Below are 21,328 nucleotides of genomic sequence, written 5' to 3'. Positions count from 1 at the left end.
AATGGTAGGTAACTGACAAGAGACATGCAAAGACTCACCTGACTTCCTCCCAACTCTACAGAAGAGTTCTGCCTCCAGTTATAATTTATTTCAACATTCTGATGCTTCATATAAATTTGAAAGTTTTAAAACTTTTCTATCTAGTTATTTCACTGAATGAGTTTAATAAAATCCTAAACACATGTTCACTGTTGTATCTGTCGGACAGTCACAGTTCTTTTTACTTTTTTCTGAAAATCATCTTTTAACACACTCTATTCCCTAAGCACCATAAACTATAATCAAGCACAATGACTTGGAAGTATCATGCTCTTTATGGCTCTTTACTTAGACACTAACTATTCTTTCTGCCTATAAAGTCTACCCCTTATTCTTAGCCTGAGAGATCTGCGATAGCTTCAGTTCCCTCTCTTGCTAAGTCCTCCCCCAAGTATTGTGTACATAGGCTGCTAAGTGTAATCCATGTGGGATTACATCATTTCTCCCTGGTTCTTTTGAAAGCAATAACTGGCTTGTGTCCCAAACACCGAAATACCTGGCTCATTATAGGCAATGGATACATGCTTTCTGAATGACAAGATTTGCATACTCAAAATAAAATGAAAGACTGTTACCACTATAAAGAACAGTTGGAATTTCTCATTTACAACATTTCATTTAAAACCAAGGTAAATGTAGTAATGAGGATGCTGCAAGAAGCTTTGTTACCATACCAATACATTTTGGGATTTAATAATAAATGCACAGAATCTAAATACCTAATAAATAGTACATTAAATGGTACATTATCCTTATTATCCTTATTTTCCCTGAAAGCATACTAATTTTCACCTGAAATTATTACCCAGAAATATTCTTAAGGTTTATTTACTTTCATTACTATTTTTTTAAGTTTACTTATTTATTTTGAGAGACAGAGAACACATGTGAGTGCAAAGAGGGGAGGGGCAGAGACAGAATCTCAAGCAGGACCCACACTATCAGCCAAGAGCCTGACGTGGGGCTTGAACTCACGAACACTGAGATCATAACATGAGCTGAAATCAAGATGCTTAACTGACTGAGCCACCCAGGTGCCCCTATTTATTTACTTCTGAGACAGAAAGAGCATGCATGCAAGTGCATGAGCAGGGGAGGGGGACGGACACACACACACACACACACACACACACACACACACACACAGAGGGAGGGCAGGAGAGAATCCCAAGCAGGCTCTGTGCTCAGCATGGAGCCCCATGCACGGCTTGAGCCCACGACCATGAGATGGCGATGTGAGCTCAAATCAAGAGCTAGACACGTAACCAACTGAGCCACCCAGGTGCCCCAATATTCTTATTCTTAATACACATATTTTAAGGTTTTAAACCACATTTAGAAGATATAGCCACTCATGAAAATCTACACTACCATGAAAAGAAGGAAATATTAATGGGAAATGGATACCACATACAGTATATTTTTCATTACATTTTTATACAAATTTAAAAATGCAACATACAGCATCCCTGACCTCTACCCACTAGATGCTAGTAGAATCCCCACAATTGGGAAGACCAAAAATGGGTCCGGACATTGCCAAATGTCCTAGGAAGCCCCAGTTGAGAAACACGGGTCTAGACAAATACAATAAGCAAATTTAATTCAGTGTGGATAAGCTCAGGATGTAAGAAGAGCATCTAATCCATGGTAAAATTAGACGAAAGACTGACAAGAGTAAAATCTAAGGAAAGACTCAAATGATATTAGTAAAATATTAGTCAGAAAAAAGTATTCCAAGCATATCAAAAGCCTAGAAGGACAGAGAATATAGCTCCTGTTCTTTTTTCCATAAGGCACTGTAACTTTCCAAGTTGTAATTTCTCCAATCTCAGGGAGTAAAAATATATGCATCTGAACAGAAAGGGGACAAAGTCCCTATGCATAAAGCTAGAAGTTACCTGTATGCCTCTCTCCATTTTCCACATATATTTAAACTCTTCTCCCCACCCCCCATTTCTCTGGACCTAGTCCTCGTTAATGGTTAAAATGATTCCTAGTAACTATTTTTATGTCTCAGCTGTTGCCGAATCTCATGCATAAGAACTCTGTGACTGTCCTGTAGACATGGTAACCCATCTGAACAGAGAAGAACAGAAGTGCTGAGGTAGAAAAGACTGAAGAAGCTGCTCAAAACAGAGAGCAGTTGAGCAGGAGAGGGGCTAAGAGTAAGGTGGGAGTTTGTACCTGGTTTCACGTCAACCTAACCTGTGAAGTGTTACAAGAAGTTTTACCACATCCAAACCTCTCCTGGAATAAAATGCTCTAACATTTTCTCACTATACGTCATGTATCTTCTCTACCACAATTTACCTCACACTGTCTTCTGTTAAAAGAAGAGACTTTACTAAATGAGTCTGAAAAAAAGGTAATTCACATTACTTTCCACCCAGTGTGGGCTATGCTTAATCAAGTTTTCCTGAATTGAACTGGACAAACCAAACAAGATACTTCTAGTCTCTTTTCTGATGTTCCAAGTCTGCAGATGTACAAAAAATTATCTTGGTTTTCCAGTTAAAATATTTCATACATAAAATGCTTCCTAGTACAAGAATGCCAAATAAGAGGATTTTCCCCTCCCACTAGGACTCTTTTAAAAACAAAGTAATAAAGTCTAATTGCTACTTTCAAAACATACAGCACACTGGATTAGAGTGTTTTAGATTACTAAAATTCTTCTTTGATAACCGGTCATTATCAATAGCAGAAAAGTACTACAAATAGTACAAGGTTCTTAGGTCAAAGATTTATAGTAACAATATACTTTAACAAATTAAGTAATCCTAAAATTAATTAGATGCCATAATTAAAGATCCAGAAATATATTAGTCAAGAGATAGAGATAATATATCATTTTTCAGACATCTCTCCCCAAGTTACATAGACAGTGTAGACTTCCTGAAACAAGCTTTGGATGCTCTGAAGTTGGAAGGAATTCTAGAAAACAATGCAGAAGCTGCTAAGGATTTGTTAAGTGATGCTGTACTTCTTGGCTACATGATTTCCTTTTATAAAATGATTAACATTATGTTATGTGAAACAAGGCAGACAAAAAGGACAAATCTTGCATGACCCCACTTACATACAACAAAAAGCAAGTCTCCAGAGCAGAAATAAATGGAGACCCCATTCCCATAACAGAAAATATCAATGAAATTACTAGCTGGTTTTTTAAAAGATACACAAAACCAAGAAACATTTAACTATACAATCTTTATCTTTTTATTGGAGATTTTAGTCCATTTACATTTAAAGTAACTACTGACAGTTATAGACTTACCATTTGTTATTTTGTTAATTGTGTTCTATTTTGTAATTCCTATGTTCCTTTTTTTCCTTGTTCTCTCCCATTGGTATTTGGTGATTTTCTATAATGATATGCTCTGATTTCCTTTCTCTTTACACTTTGTATTTCTACTATAGGTTTTTGCTTTGTGGTCACCACAAGGTTTGCAAAAAACATATCTGTAACAGTCTATTTTAAGTTGATAATAACTTCAAACACATAACAAAACTTCCGCCCCCATTTCGTTTTTGATGTCACAATCGGCATCTTTTCACAATGTGTATCCATTAAATTACTGTAGGTACAGATATTTTTTAATGCTTTTAACCTTCATACTACAGTTACAAGTGATTTACTCATCACCATTGCAGAGCTGGAGTATTCTGAATATAACTACGTATTTACTTTTACCAGTGAGTATTATACTTTTATTTACCTTTTTTTCCCTCTCAGTTGATAATTTCATTTTATGTCTGTTTTAAAAGAATTAATGATATTTTTCTTTAGCCCTGGTTGCTTAAATGCAACTGTGGCCATATTTAAGGGATCTCTAAAAGGTTATCCGGGTTTTATTGATTTATGTGGTCCCAACAATAAACTCAAAAGTTTATGACAAATAGAGGTTCTGATGACCTGTGTTTAAGTACTTTAGGTGCAGTTATACTGAAAGTCGAATTTGTTTGAAATCCTTAAAAGGTTCCTCTGAATTTTCAAATGGTGCTTGTTATAGCTAACATTGTTACACGCATGCATTGAATACCTGTTATCCAAGCATATATGTTCTACTTTTTTACCACTGCTTTTTATACCTTCTTTTCCTTTTTTAAAATTTTTAATTATTTTTTTAATTTACATCCAAGTTAGTTAACATATAGTGCAACAATGATTTCAGAAGTAGATTCCTTAATGCCCCTTACCCATTTAGCCCCTCCCCCTACCCACAACCCCTCCAGTAACCCTGTTTGTTCTCTGTATTTAAGAGTCTCTTACACTTTGTCCCCCTCCCTGTTTTTATATTATTTTTGCTTTCCTTCCCTTACGTTCATCTGTTTTGTATCTTAAAGTCCACATGAGTGAAGTCATAGGATATTTGTCTTTCTCTAATTTCACTTAGCATAATATCCTCTAGTTCCATCCATGCAGTTGCAAATGGCAAGATTTAATTGTTTTGATTGCCGAGTAATACTCCATTGTGTGTGTGTGTGTGTGTGTGTGTGTGTGTGTGTGTGTGTATCACATCTTCTTTATCCATTCATCCATTGATGGACATTTGGGCTCTTTCCATACTTTGGCTATTGTTGATAGTGCTGCTATAAACATCGGGGTGCAGTACCCCTTTGAACAGCATACCTGTTTTTGGTGTCTTCCTCAATTTCTTTCATAAGCTTTCTATAGTTTTCAGTGTATAGATTTTTCAACTCTTTGGTTAGATTTATTCTTAGGTATTTATTGCTTCTGGTGCAATTGTAAATGGGATCGATTCCTTGATTTCTCTTTCCGTTGCTTCATTGTTGTTGTATAGAAATGCAACCAATTTCTGTGCACTGATTTTATATCCTGCCACTTTGCTGAATTCATGGATCAGTTGTAGCAGTTTTTTGGTGGAATCTTTTGGGTTTTCCATATAGAGTATCACGTCATCTGCAAAGAGTGAAAGTCTGACCTCCTCCTGGCCAATTTGGATGCCTTTTATTTCTTTGTGTTGTCTGATTGCTGAAGCTAAGGTTAAGACTTCCAATTGTACGTTAAGTAACAGTGGTGAGAGTGGACATCCCTGTCTTCTTCCTGACCTTAGGGAGAAAGCTCTCAGTTCTTCCTCATTGAGGATGATATTAACGTTGGGTCTTTCATACATGGGTTTTATGATCTCGACATATGATCCTTCTATCCCTACTTTCTAAAGGGTTTTTATCAAGAAAGGATGCTGTATTTTGTTGAATGCTTTCTCTGCATCTATTGAGAGGATCATGTGGTTCTTGTCCTTTCTTTTATTGATGTGATAAATCACACTGACTGTTTTGCAGATATTAAACCAGCCCTGCATCCCAGCTATAAATCCCACTTGGTCATGGTGAATAATTTTTTTAATGTATTGCTGGATCCGGTTGGCTAGTATCTTGCTGAGGATTTTTGCACCCATGTTCATCAGGGAGATTGGTCTACAGTTCTCCTTTTTAGTGGGGTCTTTGTCTGGTTTTGGAATCAAGGTAATGCTGGCTTCGAGCAGGAAAATACTCTTTTCCTGCTACTAACTGGCATTCTTTCCTTTCACCTTGAAAGATTCCTTTAAACATTTCTTGTGAGGTGGGTCTGGTGATGATGAACTCTCTCAGCTTCTGCTTATCTGGAAAACTCTATCTCTTCTTCAATACTGAATGGTAACTTTGCTGGGTAAAGTATAATCGGTTGGCAGTTTTTTTGTCCATCACTTTGAATATATGATCCTTCTTCCTTTTGGCCTGCAAGGTTTCTGCTGAAAAATCTGCTGAGTCTTATGGGGCAGGGGGCTGAGAGGGGTTCCCTTTTACATAACAAGTTGCTTTTCTTTGGCTGCTTTCAATAGTCTATACTTGTCTTTTAACTTTTTTTTTTTAATTCAACACCAAAAATTTTAATGGACTCAAACTGGCTTACCAGTATCTTCAAGGAGAAATTTCAATGAACTTTTCATATTTATATTTCCTTATATCAAAAACATTTTTAGTTCACACATTCAATACCAGGTCAAAGTCTTATTTTCCTTTTAAGTGACTACTTAATTCACACCGTTTCTTCTCTTGGCTGCTACTTTGGTAACAATTAGGTCCCCACCTCTCAAGAACACTGCATTGAACAGGCTGACACAGAGCCAGTGTGAACACAGGCCCCAAACCAGGGCTTGCAGAAGAACAACAGCAAAACCAGCCTTTCTCTTCACTTAGAAAGGGACTGTGAATCAGAGGGTCCACAGTTCCAATTTCCAAACATGGAAAACCTGGAGCTCAAAGTGAAAATGGAAACCAAAATGCATCAGAAATGAACTACAGTACCTCCTCACATACTCAAGGTCAAGATGGTTCACGAGAAATATGTATCTGATCATTTGGCCTTTTACTGGGAATGGCCCCACTCCAGCATTTTTAAAGGAAGATGGTTTTGTTTCTATTTCATTTCCCACAGGGATATAAAATCTACAAGGGAATATAATCAATCAGAATAAATCAGCTCACTCACAAGATACTCCCAGATAACAATTTCTAGTTGCTGAGCATAATCAGGACATTATTTCAAAGAGGCAAAATTCAGGATAATCTGAAAATTCCAAAGTGACAGCTACATTTGCCGGTAGGTTTATGGGAGACACATACATTTTTTCCAGTGTGTATGTCAAAGAACCAAGACCCGATCATCAAAATAAGTTATTTTGAACATTACAGTGCACAGAACAACAGAGGGAAAAACATGTTCTGGGAGAATGACCAAAAGGCATCTTACAAAAGATTCATATCACTCTGGAGAAGGAATGGAGCCCAGTGCCTTATGGCCTTCATTAGCTTGACCCTTCCTCTTCTTTGATTACAGCAGCCTCAGTGGAAGCAGTCTCTTCTAAACGTTCTGCTGGCTTCTTCTCCTCCTACTCCTCGTCCTCCTGGGGATAGAGGTCGGGGTATTTCTGCATGTCCCGGAACTGGTCTACACAGTCTGACCTCTTGACATCCTCTGTGCCATAGTGGAGGCAGGAAAAGGCTGACTTGAACTGTTCCCCACAGGGGCCACTGGCCATTTCCCCAAGGCATGGGCAGTTCCAGTTAACGTTTCCATCTAGCAGGATCAATCCGTGCTCCTCATATGGATCGTTGGGGTCATGAGCCACCAGCTCTGCATTGCTTGGGGTTTCATGTTCTTCTTTGGTCACAAATATGATTCGATCCTTCCCTTCCTGCTGGCAGTAGGCCATGGCTGCAGCCCCGGCACTCAGACCCCGCGGCGATAGCGGCGGCAGAGGCCTAGGCGGCAGCAGGCTCCCGCTGTGACCTCTCCTCAGGCTGGGCGGGAGCCTTGAGGCCCACGCAGATACGGACCCGCCTCCTCCAGGCCTGCCCGCCACGTGCCTATACTTGTCTTTAACTTTTGACAATTTAATCATAATACGTCTTGGTGTGGGTCTCTGGATTTATCTTTCTTGGTCTTCCTAGCCCTCCTAGATCTGGATGTCTCTTTCTTTCCCCAGTTTAAGAAAGTTTTCAGCTTTTTCTGTAAGCTTTCTGCTCCTTTCTCTCTCCTCCTTCTGGGACTACTATAATGCATATGTTGGTTTGTTTTGATGGTGGTGTCCCATAAATCCCCTCAGTTTTTTTTTTTCTTTTTTTCCTCCTCTGTAGGAATTCCACTGCCCCATCAAGTTTGCTGATCTCTTCTTCCACTTGATCTAGTCTGCTTTAAAACCCTCTACTTAATTTTTCAGTTCAGTTATTATATTCTTCAGCTCTGTGATTTCTGTTTGGTCCTTTATATATTTTCTATGTCCTGTAGAAATTCTCACTTTAGTCATACATTGCTTCCTGACCTTGGAGAGAATCTTCATGACTTATTTTGAACTCTCAGGTAAATCATCTATCTCTGCTTCATTAATTTGTTTCTGAATATTTCTCTTGTTCTTTTGTTTAGAACATATTCCTTTGTTTCTTCATTTTCTTTGACTGGTTTCTGAGTATTAGACAAAATGCTACCTTTCCTAGTCTTGACAGAGTAGTATCATGTAGATAAACTCTGCAGATCAGCCAAGCCCAAGCTCCTAGCTGTCCCTCAAACTTTGGACTATCCAAGCCTCTTCCTCTGTTCTTAGCAGCTACCAGTAGTTGAGGGTGTCTAAGCCTTTCCTACCTGTTTTAATGTAGGTATTTTCTCATCTGTCTGACGTGTAGGACTTACTCAGCTAGTTTTTGGATCTCATTCAGAAAGAAGTGTTCCATGTGCAGTTGTGCATTTAGTAGTGTGTCCATGGGAGGAAGGGACCTTCCTATGTCACCATCTTGATCAGCTCCCACCCCTAGTTCATTTTAGTGGACAATGGTCTTGGGAAGCAAGAACTGGATGTTAGGCATTTTCACTTTTAGGGTGTCACTGTTCCCAGGTTCTCTAGATCACAGAGCCAGAAAATGTATGTACATAAGGACATACATACATCTGTGTTTACATATACACATATACGTATCCATACACATACACACTTACATCTACATTTCTATATCAATCTATATATTAAAAACCAGGAATTGGGGTGTCTGAGTGGCTCAGTCAGTTGAGCGTCCAATTCTTGATTTCAGCTCAGGTCATGATCCCAGGGTCGTGGGATCAGCGTGAAGCCTAGTTAAGACTCTCTCTCTCAGCTCTGCCCCTCTCCCCCACTTGCACTCTCTAAAATAAACAAAACCATGAATTTATTCCCATATCTTTAATTTCAGTGCAACACTACAGAGTTCAATCTACTTTCCTCCCTTTCTAGAAATTAGCATAACTCAACTCCCCAACTGAGAAATGGGGCATACCATGATTCTCAATACATTTTTATATCTGATCAATTTCACTATACATAGTTTATCTTTGTATTAGTTTCCAAGGCTGTTGTAACAAATTACCACAAAGTGGGTGAAAACATTTATTCTCTCAGTTCTGAAAGCCAGAAATTTAATATCAGTTTCATGGGCTGAAATCAAGGTGTCGGCAGGGCAGCACTCCATCCAAAGGCTCTAAGAGCAAGTCTGTTCCTTGCTTTTTCCAGCTTCTGTGGCTATTAGAATTCCTTGGTCTACAGCTGCTCACATCAATCTCTACCTCTATCTTTACATCACTTTTTTTTTTAAATTTTTTTTCATGTTTATTTGTGTGTGTGTGTGTGTGAGAGAGAGAGAGAGAGAGACAGAGAGAGAGACAGAGAGAGAGAGAGAGAGAGAGAGACAGACAGACAGACAAAGTGCAAGTGGGGGATGTGCAGAGAGAGAAGGACACAAAGAATCCAAAGCTGGCTCCAGGCTCTGAGTTGTCAGTACAGAGCCTGATGCAGAGCTTGAACTCTTGGACCGCGAGATCATGACCTGAGCCAAAGTCAGACACCTAACCGACTGAGCCACCCAGGCGCCCCAATCGTCTTCTCCTTTTGTGTGTGTGTCCAATCTCCCTCTGCCTCTCTTTTAAGAAAGACACCTAGGCAGTATTTAGGGCCCAACCAGATAATCTAAGGACAAGTGCAAGATAATCAAAACATCTTTACTTAATCACAAATAAGGTCGTGAGAATTAGGACTCTGATGCTTAGGGCTATCACTTAGCCCATTACAATCTCCTATCAATGACACTCACCTCCCCTACACAGATGTGCTCCCATCTTACTTAGGTTCTGACATGCCAAACCATCACAATACCCACACCGTTTGGGCTCGTGTACCTCAAGCCAGGTCATTCTTCCACAGAGATGATTCCTTACCCCATTTAAGCTCTGAAACTCCATGCCAGGCCACTTCTATGTACAGATACCCTTCTTAAGCCTGCTTCAGCTACAACTCCCTTCACAGAGCCATCTTTCCATTCTGACACCCTCTTCTTTCTGCTTAGGCTCTGATATTCAATGCCGGGCTATCCTCCTGTATAGATGCTCTTTTCACTCTGCTTCTGATCTGACAGCCTGTACTTCTGTTGCACAGAAACCGCTTCTTCAACATGCATAGGCTCTGAGACCCCACACCAGGCCGCTCCGTACACAGATGCCCTTCTTCCCTTGCATGGTCTCCAACAACCAGGCACCTAGCTGCCTCTGTGAATCTGCCTCAGGTTCTAACACTCCAGGCCAGGCTACACTCACATGCCCTCCTCACCCTGTCTGGGCTCCCACATTCCTTTTAGGCTATAAAATCCTGCACTAGGCTGCTTCCCACCCCTCCCCCTTGCCCCCACTCTCCTTACCCTATTTAGGCTTTTGACACACTGAACCAAATTGTTCCCATGTAGTCACCCTCCTGATGTTGCCTAGGCTCTGACATCTCAAGGTCAGTTGCCCTATGTGCAGATACCCTTTCTCACCTCATTCGAGAAACAGTGAATCTAACCAGGCAGCCCATTCATGTTGTCTTCTCTCAAGCCACTTTACCTCCAAAATCTTGTTCTAGGACCACCTCTTTATGCCTGCTTCACTCCACTACCATTCTGACACAGACATATCCTCACCCCACACAGGCTTTGATGGCCCTGAGGAATGTCCTGCTATGATCGCATCCTTCCTAACCACATGGTTGCAACACACGGTTCCCTTTGCTGACACCATCCTAATCCTGGGTCAGCCTCCAACATCCTGCTCCAGTACCAAGTCCCTGCTTGCTCAGGCCAACTTCAAGACTTCAGGACTGAATTTTTTTGAGAGCAGAAGGAAAAAACAGCAAGAAACCATTCTTGGTTTTGTTCCCATGTCACAGGAAATATATGCTGTCCTTTGCACTGCTTTTAATTTTTTCTTTCACTACCATTTACTTTGGCATATTTTCTTTCTGATAATTGAGAAGTTTTCTTAAATTTAATAACTAAGTTTCTGAATATCTCTAACGTTCTATATCTTCAGACAGGTATCTATTAAACTCCTCACCCATGAAAATCAATGATTTTCACCTCCCTTTACCCACCAAAATAGAATTATCTCCATCACAGTTACCTTTATATATTTAAATCTAACTATATTTCTGTGGTCGATTTGTTGACTGTTAACTAGTGTCTTTGGACAAAAACAATATAAAAAGAAAAGAAAAATTCTTCTTTCCTCCTTTACCTCTTGACTTTTAAGTGATTACTTTTATACTGTCAAGGTTCATGGCACTTTAGTTATATTTAGTAAAACCAATTTCCTACAATGAAATGGATTTACTACTTACTGCTCATCCTTTATGCCACAGCTTTTCCATTTATGCCTTAGTAAGTTGAATTTCATTCCTTATTCCAATCTTTTTCCCCCAGGAAAGTCAAAGAAAAAATATTTCCAGAGTCCTTGCAAGTTTTAATAATATTTGAGTGGCACTTAAGAGATATGACATTCTTAGATCACATTTCTTTAACCAAGAACTTTTAGATTCTGTTCTGCTTTCTGTGTTGAATGCGGATGTGAAGGACTCTGAAGTCAGGCTGCACACTTAACTGTTGCTTTATATCTGAAGTAATTACTACTCATCAATGTTGCCTAGGACATTATGTCATTATACAGGCTTCCAATTAAGCCTGTAAATTTAATTGTATTTGCTTCTTTCTAGAAATGTTTAAGATTTTCTTTCCTGTTCCATAATTTGGTTACTCTCTTAAGGGACATCAATTATGAATATATTGAATCTTCTTTGGCTATTTTTATTCACTTTCCTTTTGCTTAGTTATTTCCTCAGTCCTGATCTCCATGTCCTTTGCAGCTTTTCAGCAATGGGTAGCATACTTTTTACTATTTTTTTTTTTTTAAAGTTTATTTATTTGAAAGAGACAGCATGAACCAGCAGGGGAGGGGCACAGAGACAGACAGGGAGAGAGACAGAATCCCAAGCAGGTTCTGTGCCCTTACTGCAGAGCCTGATGTAAGGCTTGACCTCATGAACCAGGAGATCATGACCTGAGCTGAAATCCAGAGTTGGACACTTAACTGACTGAGCCACCCAGGCAGTCCAATTTTTACTGTTTTCACTTTCAGGACTTTTCTCCTTCTTAGCTGGACTCTGCCTGCTCACTTGTACTATGTTATTATTTTTTACTTTATTTCTAGTATTCCTGCTTTGCAGTCTTGTTTTATAGTTAATTTTTTTTTTTTTTAATTTTTTTTTTTCAACATTTATTTATTTTTGGGACAGAGAGAGACAGAGCATGAACGGGGGAGGGGCAGAGAGAGAGGGAGACACAGAATCGGAAACAGGCTCCAGGCTCTGAGCCATCAGCCCAGAGCCTGACGCGGGGCTCGAACTCACGGAGTGCGAGATCGTGACCTGGCTGAAGTCGGACGCCCAACCGACTGAGCCACCCAGGCGCCCCTATAGTTAATTTTTTAATAAACTCTTTGAAGTTGTACAGAAAAATGTCTCTGGTCTGTGTTTTTCATCTGCCTTTTGTGTTTCTTTGTTCATTAAATTTCTGGAATATTTGTGTATAAATATCATGCAATTGCTTTTTTAATATCACATCACTGAATGAATGCTTCTTGAGGCAATTATTTGGCTGAGATGTTAAGAATAGTACTCTAGACTAACAGGAAGCCTCACTGACCTGCAGTTAAGCCCCATATGATGTGCCTATGTAAGCATGCAAAGGAAATTATCTATCTCCTTTATTGAACAAAAATTACCAGTTGTTAGCTTGCTAATTAGCATCCTCTTCATCTTGCAGGAATAACATCTTCAGTGCATTTGCATGGCCCTACTTCCTTTGTATCCCCAGGATATTAATCAGACAGGTACCCACAGCCAACTTAATACCCAACTCTTACATTATTCCAAAAGCGTCCCTGGTTTTGTCTTTCAGATTACACCAACTACTTTGGAAAACATGTGCTTTGCTGGTCCACTTATGTTTACACCAAGAAATCTTGGAATCCATTCTTAATGTTCTCCCTCATCTGGGTTCTATTGCTAATGTGTTTGGCAGCCCTTCACTTTTTTTTTTTAAGCCCTTCCATTTTTATTTGTATTATAAGGGTTTCCTATTTTTTAAGAAGTTGGGAGGATTCTGTTTCTCATGTTCTTTATAGTTTTCAGGTGGTTGTGTAGAGAAGCTGCAGACATCTTTAACATCCAAAACCAGAAGTCTTCTGGATTATACACAAACACCCACATGGGTGGGACTGTGTGTGCATGGATTTTTTTACTAACAAGAAAAATGTTTTAATTAAGAGTAATATAAATGTTGAAACATTATGGTATATAACTGGAACTAATGTTATAGATCAGCTGTATCTCAACTGAAAAAAAAGTAAACAACTCAAGTTTCTCGCACAAGTACATCACAGCACAGGCCTAACGGGTTGTGATTTTAAAAAAAGTCAGCTCCCATCTCTCTTGTACACTGCCAGCTGGGAAATAAAATCAACAAGACTAAGGAAGCAAAGTTTCTGTTTCAGCACCAAGCTCAGTCCTCAGGAGGTTAGAGGTGCCATATTATGAAATGAAGCCATCTCTTCCATTTCCTCTTAGGTATTTTTTTTTGGAATTTACTCCCATATCACCAAATAACAGGCTTATAATGCTACTCCATGTTTTTTCAGTTTTACACATTATCTCTGACTTACTCCTTCATCTTCAAGAAGTCGGATATATGTATGTATACTATAAACATGTATAAATTATATACATATACACACTGCCGCCCCCTCATCTCTAATATGGTTAAATCACAATTTTATCATGATCAATATTCAGGCATGTACACCATTATGTAAATGATATTCATATCTAGGCCACAGAAAACTTTGCAAACATGGAAATAACTAACTTTTAGGCTTATTTTGCAGTTAATCATTGTCTTACTTTATGTTTGCCTTCTTTCTACATAGTTAACATTTCAACCCCAAATCATTTGCCAATTGTCTAAAACTCTTACTACATTAAACACAACAGCTATTGTATTAATTTCACTGGTGACGAAAGGTTTTATATTTGAGACATCGCCCCTAGAGCCTTGTGACTGTCTCCAAGCTAAACTTTTTCACCATGTATACACTGTTGAGTTACTATCTGGTGATCTCACTGCATAATTACCCTCAGGATTTTCTTGATTATTCTCTTATGCTGGATTCTCATATTCCCAAAATTCCATGTTTTCCCATTTCTTGATTTACTCCAGTTATGTTCTTAAATTCCAGTAAAATTAACATACAGTATTAAGTTTCAGACGCACTATATAGTGTTCTGCAATTTTATGTTACTCAGTGCTTATCACGGTAATTGTATTCTTAATCTCCTCACCTATTTAACCCATGCTCCCTCCCCGACCTCCCCTCCGGTATCTACAGGTTTGTTCTCTATATTTAAGAGTCTGATTTTTGTTCATCTTTTCCTTTGTTGTTTTGTTTCTTAATTTCCATATATGAGTGAAATATGGTATATCTGCCTATCCTGACTGACTTCACTTAACCATTATACCCTCTAGATCCATCCATGTTGTTGCAAATGGCAAGGACCATTCTTTTTTACAGGTAGTATTCTATTGTTTGTGTGTGTGTATCATATCTTCTTTATTCACCTATTAATGGACATGTTTGTCCATAGTATGACTATTATAAATAATGCTACAATAAACACAGGGGTACATATACCTTTTTGAAATAGTGTTTTACTTTTCTTTAGGTAAGTACACAGTAGTGAAGTTACTAGATTATATGATAATTCTATTTTTAATTTCTTGAGGAACTCCACAGTGCTTTCCACACTGGCCGTACTGGTTCACATTCCTACCAATAGTGCACAGAGGTTCATTTTTTTTCTATATCCTTGCCAACACCGTTGTGTCTTGTGTTCATTTTAGCCATTCTCACAGGTATGAGGTGATACCTCATTGTAGTTTTGATTTGTGTTTCCCTGATGATGAGTGATGTTGAGCATCTTTTCAAGTGTCTATTAGTCATCTGTATGCCTTCTTTGGAGAAATGTCTGTTCCTGACTTCTGCCTGCTTTAAAATTGGATTTGAGTTTTTTCATGTTGAGCTGTAGTTTTTAATATATTTTGAATACTAGTTCCTTATCAGGTATGTCATTTGTAAATATCTTCTCCCATTCAGAAAGTTGTTTTGTTTCCCTTGCTGGGTAGAATCTTTTAATTTTAGTGTAGTTCCAATAGTTTATTTTTGCTTTTGTTTCCCTTGCCTCAGGGGACCTATCTAAAAAAATGGTGATAATGGCTGATGTCAGAGAAATTACTGCCTCAACTCTCAAGGATTTTTACGGTTTATTTTGTATGTATGATGTAACAAAGTGGCCCAGATTAATTCTTTTACGTGTAGCTGTCCACTTTTTCCAACACTATTTGTTGAAGAGACTTGTCTTTTTCCCATTGCATAGTCTTGTCTCCTTTGTCAAATGAGTTTATTTTTGAGCTCTCTATTGTTTCATTGATCTATGTGACTATTTGTGCCAGTACGATACTGCTTTGATTACTACAGCTTTGTAGCATAGCTTGAAATCTGGGATTCACATACTTCCAGTTCTGTTCTTTTTCAAGACTGCTTTGGCTATTCAGGGTCTTTTATAGTTCCAACCAAATTTTAGGATGACCGGTTCTAGTTCTGTGAAAAATGCTGTTGGTATTTTCACAGGGATTATGTTAAATGTGTAGATTCCTTTGGGTATTGTGGACATTTTAACAATATTTGTTCTCCTAACCCATGAGCATAGAGTATCTGTTTTTGCCATCTTCAATTTCTTTCATCAACATTTTATATAGTTTTCAGAGTCTATCACCTCCTTGGTTAAGTTTATCCCTAGGTATTATTTTTGATGCAATTGTAAATGGGACAGTTTTCTTCTCTGCTACTTTATTAGTGTACAGAAATGCAACAGATGTCTGTTTATTGATTTTGTACTCTGCAACCTTACTGAATTCATTTATCACTTCTACTAGTTTTTCTTGTGGCATCTTTAGGGTTTTCATGTACATACAGTATCATATCATCTGCAAATAAGCCTTACTTCTTCCGTATCAATTTGCTCGCCTTTTATTTTTTCTTTGACTGCTTGCGGCTATGACTTTCAGTACTATGTTGAGTAAAAGTAGTGAGAGTAGACAGCATTGTCTTGTTTTTGACCCTAGGGGAAAAACTTATTCAGCACTGAGTATGTTGGCTGTGCATTTTTCATATATGACCTTTATTATATTCAGATATACCTACTTTTTTGGTTTTGTTTTTAATCATGAATGGATGTTGTACTTTGTTAAATGCTTTTTCTGCATCTATTGAAATTATCCCAGTTTTTAACCTTTTTCATTGATGTGATGCATCATGTTGATTGATTTGCAAATGTACTGAACCATCCTTGCATCCCAGGAATAAATTCCACTTGATCATGTTGAATAATTTCTTTAATGTACTGTTGAATGTGGTTTGCTAGTATTTTGCTGAGAATTTCTGCACCTATATTCATCAGTAATATTGTCCTATAGTTCTCTTTTTTTGTAGTTTCTTTATCTGGTTTTGTATAAGGGTAATGCTGACCTTATAAAATGAATTTAGTTTTCCTTCTTCTATTTTAGAATAGTTTGAGAAGAAGTATTAACTCTTCTTTAAATATCTGGTAGAATTCACTTGTGAAGCCATCTGGTCCTGGACTTTTGTTTGTTGGGAGCTTTTTGATTTTTGATTCAATTTCATTCCTGGTAATTGGTCTGTTCAAATTTTCTAATTCTTCCTGCTTCAGTTTTGGTAGTTTATGTTTCTAGGAATGTATCCATTTCTTCCAGATTGTCTCAATCTGTTGACATATGATTTTATATAACATTTTCCTATAATCTTTTGTATTTCTGTGGTGTTGGTTGTTATTTGACCTCTTTCATTTTTTGAGTCCTTTCTCTCTCTCTCTCTCTCTCTCTCTCTCTCTCTCTCTCTCTCTCCTTTTTGGGGAGTCTGGCTAATGGTTTATCAGTTTTGTTGATCTTTTCAAAGACCCAGCTCCTGGTTTAATTAATCTATCATTTTTTTTAAGTTCCTATTTCATTCATTTCTGCTCTAATCTTTATCATTTCCTTTCTTTCTTTTGGGGTTTTGTTCTTTTTCTATTTTTGAAATGTATTTATTGATTCTGAGAGGGGACAAAGGGGCAGAGAGAGAGAATTCCAAGTAGGCTCCACACTCTCAGCACAGAGCCAAACGTGGGCTTGATCTCACAAACCATGAGATCATGACCTGAGCCTAGATCAAGACTTGGATGCTTAACTGACTGAGCCACCCAGGCAACCTTGTTCTTTTTCTAGCTCCTTTAGGTGTAAGGTTAGGTTGTTTGAAATTTTTCTTGCTTTTTCTCTCCTGTATCTCTATCAACTTCCTTCTTAGAACAGCTTTTGCTGTACCCCAAAGATTCTGAGCCACTGTTTTCATTTTCATTTGTCTCCATTTATTTTTTCATTTCCTCTTTGATTTCTTGGTTGACCCATTCACTGTTCAGTAGTATGTTATTAACCTCCAAGTATCTGTGTTCTTTCCAGATTTTTTTGTGGTCGATTTCTAGTTTCCATCGTGGTTGGAAAAGATTCATGCTATGACTTTAATCTTTCTGAATTTGTTGAGACTTGTTTTGTGGCCTAACATGTGATCTATTCAGGAAAATGTTCCATGTGCACCTGAAAAGAATGTGCATTCTACTGATTTAGGGTACAGTGTTCCCAATGTATTAGATCCATCTGGTCCAATGTGTCACTCAAACCCACTGTTTCTTTGTTGATTTTGTTTGGATGTTCTATCCATTGAGGTAAGTAGGGTGTTAAAATCCCCTACTATCATTGTATTACTATCAGTTATTTCCTTTATGTTTGTTAATAACTGTTCCATGTATTTGGGTGCTTCCATTTGGGGTGCATACATATTTACAATTGTCGTATCTTCTTGTTGATTGCCTTTATGATTATGTAGTATCCTTTATCTCATTACAGTCTTTGTTATGAAATCTATTTTGTCCAATTTAAGTATTACTATACCTGGCTTTCTTTTCACTTCCATTTGCATGATATATGCTTTTCCATCCCTTCACTTTCAGTTTGCATGTGTTTTTAGGTCTGAAATGAGTCTCTTGTAGGCAGCATATAGATGAATCTTGCTTTTTAATCCATTCCACCACCCTATGTCTTTTGATTGGTGCATTTAGTCCATTTACATTCAAAGTAACTATTAACAGTTATGTACTTATTATTTTATGGTCGGATTTGTAGTTCTTCTCTTGCTTTCTTCTCTCATGGTCTGTTGGCTTTCTTAAGTGAAGCTTTCCTTCCTCTATTATTTCTTGAAATAGCATGATATACTTGGATTTCTTTCTCTTTATTTTATGTATATCTATTACCAGTTTTTAATTTGTGGTTATTATTATGTTTTTATAACAAGTTACCCATACAGCAATCTATATTAATTTGATGGTCAGTTGAGTGTGAACCCATTCTAATATATATATATATATTTATTCAGTTTATTTATTTTGAGAGAGAGAGAGAGAGAGAGCACGCGCGCGCGTGAGCAGGGGAGGGGCAGAGAGAGAGAGAGAAGATCCAAAGCAGGCCCCACATTGTCAGTACACAGCCAGATGTGGGGCTCAAACTCACGAACTGTGAGATCATGACCTGAGCTAAAACCAAGAGTCAGATGCCCAAGTGACTGAGTCACCCAGGTGCCCCAAGTTTGAACCCATTCTAAAAGCACTAAATTTTTACTCTTCTCTCCCCCATGTTTTAGGTGTACAGTGTCATACTTTCCATCCTTTTGTGAATCCCTTGACTGATGTCTAACTGTACTTACTTTACAACTTTTGTGCTTCCTACTTTTCTTAATCCTGTTTATGGTCTTTCCTTTCCACTCAGAGTACCCTTTAACATTTCTTATTAAAAAAAAAAAAAAAAAGTAACATTTCTTATAGAGCTGGCTTAGTGGTGAAGAATTCCTTCAACTTTCGTCTGGGAAACTCTTAGCTCTCCTATTCTGAATGACAGCCTCGCTAGATAGACTTGGTTGCAGGTTTTTTTCTGTTGTCACTTTGAATATATTATGCTACTCCCTCTGGGCTGCAAAGTTTCTGCTGAAAAATCAGCTGATAGCCTTATCAGGTTTCTCTTGTATAGAACTGTTTTTTCGTCTGGCTGCTTTTAAAATCCTCTTTACCCCTAGTTTTTGCCATTTTAATTACTGTGTATCTTAGTATTGACCTCCTTGGGTTGATTTTGTTGGGGACTCTCTGTACTTCCCAGATCTGGATTTGTTTTCTTCCCTAGATTCAAGAAGTTTTCCACTATTATTCCCTCAAGTAAATTTTCTGCCCTCTTTTCTCCTTCTGAGATCCCTAAAATGTGAATGTTACACTTGACAATATTAATCTACTTAATCTACTTCTCATTTTTTAAATTATTCTTTTTTTTTGGTCCTGTTTGGCTTGACTGCTTTCCATTATTCTCCAGGTCACTTATCTGTTCTTCTGCTTCTTCTAGTCTACCATCTATGCCCTCTATTTTTTTTTTAATTTTTCAAATTTTTGACAGAGAGTGAGCACACAAGTGGGGGAGGGGCAGAGAGAGAGAGAGAGAGAGAGGAGGACAGAGGATCCAAAGAGGGCTCTGCATGGGCAGCAGGGAGCCCAACATGGGGCTCAAACTTGTGAACCTGAGATCATGACCTGAGGAGTTGGAAGCTTAACCAACTGAGCCACCTGGGCGCCCGCCCTAGTGTATTTTCAATTTCGGTTATTGAGTGCTTCACGTCTGATGGGTTCTCTTCTGTTTTCTATCTCCACGTTGAGGATCTCGCTGAGATTTCCCACTCTCTTCTCAAGTCTGGTAAGTATCTTTATAACCATTATTCTGAATGGCATAAAAGGCCTATTACCTCAGTTTCACTTAGGTCTCTTTCTGTGTTCTTCCATTTGGGACCTGTTCCTCTATCCTCAATTTTTCTAACTCTTTGTGTGACTGCTTCTATGTTTAGGAAATTCAGCTACGTCTCCTGCTCTTGACACTAGCGGTCTTATGAAGAAGAGGTCCTGTGGTACCATAGTACAATGTCCTCTGTACACCAGAACCTGGTGCTTCAGAGTGTCTATATGTGTTGTGTGCACCCTACTGTTGTTACTGGGGTGTGTTTGCTTTCAGTGCAGTCATCTGCAATGACTCTCTTTGCCTGTTGTGAGCAGGGTTTGGTGCCTGTGTTGTTCATGAACCAGTCTGCCACTGCCTTGGGTTTGAGGTGGGTCAGACCAGGCGTTTGCCAGAGCCGTGGTCACAGAGTACTGCAGGCCACCTTCCCTGTGTCTTCCCCTGAGTAGCTTTTGTTGGTGGGCAGGGCCTACAGTCAGACCAATGTGTGTGGTTATCCTTCCCTCTCCCAGGGTAGGAGTCACTTTGAGAGGTGCCGATCCCTGTTGGGGATGCTTGCGCGCTGTCATGCTTGAGGCACCACTCTGGATGGACTCCTGCTGAGGAAGTGTTAGAGGGGGCGGGTCTGCTGGTGAATGCAAGGAGGGGCATACAGTGTTAGCAAGGTTTGTGCTGGTCTGTTGTGATAGGGTAATAGAGTGGCTTTGGAAAACTCCTGCTGTGGGTGGCAGAAGACCACAGAGGTGGGATGTGCTGTTAGCAAGCTAGGTGGAGAGTGTGCATCCTGCACTGGTTCCCGTGACTGTTTATCTAAGCTGGGCAGATGGGAAGGGAAATGGCACCCACCAGCTCTTTTGTTCTTCGAGAAGTCTCCTAAAGATCTTTTCTCCTGCAGCATACTTCAGAGACCAGCAAATAAATCTCGTTCCTGTATACCTCAGATGTTTTTCAAACTGCTGCTTCTATGCAATATCTCAGCAGGGCTGTTGTGCTGTCTCCTGAAGGGCAGTGTCTCAATTTCCTATTGCCTTCTGGCTCAGAGCTGAGCTTGTTGATTTTTAAAGTTCCAGGTGTTAAGCCCCACTGATTGTATGAACACAAGAAGTTAAACCCCTCTGGTTTTCAAAGCCAAATGTTATGGGGATTTATCTTCCCAGCGTAGGTCCCCTTTGCCTGATGTGGGGTCTGCTGCTCTCCCCTCTCCACATCCTCAGTGTTACTCATTCCCACAGACAGCCCTGATGATCCATTTAACTCCTGACCACGTCTCCATCCTTCCTACCCTCTTCCCTGTGGCCTCTTCTCTCTATCTGGCTATGGAGAGTTGTTCTGACAGGCTTCCAGTGGTTTTCTGGGTAATTAACACTGATGTGGGTGTTATAAGGTGTATCTGTGAAATGAGGGGATCTAAGGATCCTCTCACTCTGCCATCTTCCCCAAAATCCCCTTAGTCCTTTTTTTGGAG

The 21,328-nt window shown here is 38.9% G+C and overlaps 1 protein-coding gene and 1 pseudogene across 3 annotated transcripts in view; both read right to left on the bottom strand.

The window, feature by feature from the left end:
* Positions 1-21,328, bottom strand: part of NAA35 (N-alpha-acetyltransferase 35, NatC auxiliary subunit) — a 95,994-nt gene that overhangs the window by 32,616 nt on the left and 42,050 nt on the right. The window lies entirely within an intron of this gene.
* LOC125939336 (mitochondrial intermembrane space import and assembly protein 40-like) lies at positions 916-10,258 on the bottom strand (annotated as a pseudogene).

Source organism: Panthera uncia, chromosome D4, assembly GCF_023721935.1.
Source record: "Panthera uncia isolate 11264 chromosome D4, Puncia_PCG_1.0, whole genome shotgun sequence".
Classification (NCBI taxonomy): Eukaryota; Metazoa; Chordata; class Mammalia; order Carnivora; family Felidae; genus Panthera; species Panthera uncia.
Note: the sequence above shows the minus strand (reverse complement) of the source record. Positions and strands in the feature narration are given on the sequence as shown.